The following is a 4,179-nucleotide window of genomic DNA, read 5'->3' as shown; positions in this document are numbered from 1 at the left end:
TTTTTTTTTTTTTTTTAAAGATGACCGGTAAGGGGATTTTAACCCTTGACTTGGTGTTGTCAGCACCACGCTCACCCGGTGAGCTAACCGGCCATCCCTATGTAGGATCCGAACCCGTGGCCTTGGTGTTATCAGCACCGCACTCTCCCGAGTGAGCCACGGGCCGGCCCCACACGTGGTATGTTTCTGTGTCCTAATTTTTATAAACATTTATGGAATAACTATGTACTACAAGCATTGTGTTGAGGTATATCAGGGATTTCCAAAATCTAGGCATATTTCCTGCCTTCTCATAGTAGTTTGCAGTTATGGGGAATGTCAGGCAGTCTCACAAAATTAAAAAAAAATATGATTCCTAAATAATGATTTGAAATAATTCATGTAACACAGATAGCTTTTTGTTAGTTTTTCAAGAAGATGTCTGCTAGTAAGTCTTCATGCACAAGAGGGCACACTCAGCATGTGAGTTGGGTTTATTTCTCATAGTAATGAAATGTGTCTTACTTTAAGTCTCTCTTCTTAAAAATAGACCTCTCCTGATTTAGTTAGGAATATAGTTTAAAGTTGCCTTGTCCTTAGGCTGTAACCCTGATCCCAGTGAACTGAGTGAATTTAGATCAGGGCTTGTCTCTTCTATCACCCTTCATTCTGTGTCTCCCTGCTATGCTGCAACTAGTGCAGCATTGCAATGAGGAAGGGAGGAAGTGGAGCCAACATGTACTGGGTTAGTCTCCCAGCCTAACAACATGTATTAACTCTGTGACCTTAGAAAGATTACTTATCCTCTTTCTCAATTTCCTCAATTGTAAAATGTGGATAACACTGTACCTAGCTCTTAGGATTGTTGTGAAAACACAGGAAAAAAATCCCTAAGCTAATTCCTTGGTTCATACTAAGTACCCAAGAAGTGTTAATTGCTACTATGAAGTATTGTTTTTTACTGGGCATCTTCTACATTCCCGGTACTTGTAAGTATGTGTTACATATGTTCCTTCAATTAATGCCTGCGACAAACTTTTAAGATAGGTTTTATATCCAATTTTTAAAAAAATGAATTAATGCACATAAATCACCCAGTAGAGTACCTGACTCATGGTAAGCACACAGTGGATGCTATTATTTCAGATAAGGAAATGGTCACTGAGGACAGGTAACCAACTTTTCAAGGCCACACAGCCAGTATATGGAGGGGCTAAGCTTCATACCCAATTCTATTAATCTCTGAAGACAAAGTTCTTATTTTTCCATGTGTACTCTCTTTTAAGGAATTAAGAGCTTTCCAGGGCAGAACATTTTAAGGAGGATGTTTGTGTGCCGTAAAAACTTTGTTAGAGCAATAGAAGAAGTTACCCAGTTACTCAGAGCACAGCTGAGATTTTCTTTCCATGGTCCTGAAATGAGACAGGAGAAAGCAGGTGGGCTCTGATTTTGCTGGCGGTGCACAGGGGAAGGAAAGGTGTTGGTGGCAGCATCCTTATTTGGGCTAGGTAAGACTGTATATCTCTCCTCCATTATGCCTCAGCCCGCAGAGATTTCTCCCTCCTCCAACCTCTGGCAGTCCTTTTGTCCAGATTTATTTGGCATTCGCTGTAGACTATTCTGTTTTGTGAATTGTCCTAGTCTTTAGCTCCTGCTTTGTTATCTAGGTTAAAGAAAATACCTTATTCTTTTTGATTTCCCAATTCTTACTATAGTACCTGACACATAATAGGTGCTTTACCTTTCTTTACACATGTTGTTGATGATGACAAGTTGCTAGATAGTTTGGAAAATCCTTCAAGGTCTCTATGTCATGGGTTATATGCTGGAATTACTGATGCTCGGTGGTTGCTACTGGTGGTCTTAGGTTGTCTTTCTCTGATCTGCCTCAGAAGGCCCAGTTCCAGATTGATCTATTGATCCAGAGGGAAGTAATTCTGTCAGGCTCTTGGCCCAAGAGGCCTGTTATAAGTAGCTGTCCAGCAGGTTGGTTATGGTGTATATGACTTCTGGCCAAAGCTTCATTCAGGCAGGTGTTCAAATCTACGTGCTGGAATCTATGCTTTTCCCTCCAGCATGCGGGTGCTTGACAGGTGCCTTCAGTGACTGGACTGAGTATTCCTTACAGTGGTATAAACAAGATAAGAAAATACTGGCTTTCACTTAAAATCATGACTAGAAGAGATAAGCTTCATAATTTTTCATTTTTTTTACCTGTGAAAAATTATAGAGATATGAAAAATTTGATACTTGGAGCAGAAAAAATATGAAGGTAATTGCAACTTATGAGACAGAAATATGCCTCCACTGACACAATATAGGGATCAAAAATTTGCTTGCATCTTCTTCCAGGGCAATCATGACTCACGCATCAGTGCCTAAGAATGACAGAGATATCCTTGGAATTAGTGATACACTGATTCGACTCTCTGTGGGCTTAGAGGATGAGAAAGACCTACTGGAAGATCTAGATCAAGCTTTGAAGGCAGCAGTAAGTCTTATTATTTGTGTGCGCACGTCTGTGTGTGTGTGTGCGTGTGTGTGTGTGTGTGTGTGTGTGTGTGTGTGTACATGTGTATGTTTAATCTTGGGGGTGGGGTCACTATCTTTACAAAGAATGGCCTCACTGTGAACTCTAAAGGTTTTTATCCTTCGTGCAATAGGCAAGGTGTATAAATGTGCCGAGGAGTCACTCAAAGTGCAGATTTAAAGGGTGGTAGCATTCAGAAAAGACTTCTTGAGGAGGTGAAGATTTGCCTACAGGTTTAATAACATGTTTTTCTGGTGCTCTGTTAATATAGCACTCTCCAAGTGGAAGTGGCAACTAGCGTTCCAGACTGCAATTAGAAGGTGCTTCCTGAGATCAAATCTTCTGAATAATTGAATGGACAATTAACAAGCCTTTGTGGAATTTTCAAGTGAAAATTTTAAGGCACCTTATTACCTTTCACAACTGTAATCTAGGGATCTTCCCTGTTAAGGGCTGTTTTCTGTATATCTTATTGTAATTGACACGTCGATTATGGTGATATCATCTTTTTGTTAATTTGCTATACATTTGCCTCTGAAGGAGGTGGGATTTGTGCTGCTTTTGGGGATCATATTCTTTTTATTCAGACTAAGATTTATTTTGATCATGTTTGCAATATAATGGTAATTCATTTTTGATCTTTTGTGAAGAATTTAAATTCTTAAATGAATGTTCTTAAATCAAATGTGTTTTTTTTCCTATTGTTGAAGGGATCATATAAAGCAATGGTTTACACTTAATTACCATAAGCCAAAAATCAAATATTTGAAAGTCTACTGTGAAATTTTACTTTTAAGGTTATACTTATTATTTAAAAAAAATAAATCTAATTATCAAATGAATCCCATTGTGATATTCCTTTATTATGGTGACATTAACCTGTATTCCTGTATTCTTTTAATTCCCAGTTACTGCTCTTAGAGTTCTCAGCCTCTTATGTTCATTTTTACAAATTCAGTTAAATAACAATTATTCCCAAATCTTAGTGTTTGTAGATTAGTTATAAATTCTATACATGGCAGGTAAAAGACCACTTTTATTCAGAGAAATATTGCTTTTTATACTGAAGTAGTAAATTTGTTGAGGTGAGTAATAGTTGAAGAGACTTTCTCCACATCATATTTTTGACACTTGCAAGAGAATGATAGATTAATCACTTGGAATTGCTAATGAATACAAACACCAAGTTAGCAGATTAAACAGTTAAATTGCTAAGTGACATTAGCTCATCTATATTGCATATGAGAAATAAATATTTTATTTGCTGCATCATTCAAAAAAAAAAGGAAGATATACTTAGAACTTTTTATAGTTAAAGTGCATGGTCAGCATGTTATATCATCAATAAGCCATAGCTAAATAATTACATTTTTAACATTGTTTTTGTACTAAAGGCTTATAGTATATATTACATCTTATAGTATATGTACTATATATACTATAGTAATATATTTTATCTTATAGGATATATTACATTTTGTTATCACCATCTGTTTCAGTCAAAAGAACATCATAGAACCTGATAATTAATAGCGTTAAGTAGGAGGAGAATACATAAGAACACACTCCTATGTATTGTCCACATTCTGAATTATAAAGTGTGGAAATTCTGTCTCTAGAGGCAAGCAGCATTTTGAGGCAGGTCATACATTTCTATGGTTTCTAGCAGA

Source organism: Galeopterus variegatus, unplaced genomic scaffold (genome assembly GCF_000696425.1).
Source record: "Galeopterus variegatus unplaced genomic scaffold, G_variegatus-3.0.2 Scaffold5636, whole genome shotgun sequence".
In the NCBI taxonomy this organism is placed as follows: domain Eukaryota; kingdom Metazoa; phylum Chordata; class Mammalia; order Dermoptera; family Cynocephalidae; genus Galeopterus; species Galeopterus variegatus.
The sequence above is the reverse complement of the archived record's forward strand: the minus strand, read 5'-3'. Positions refer to the sequence as shown.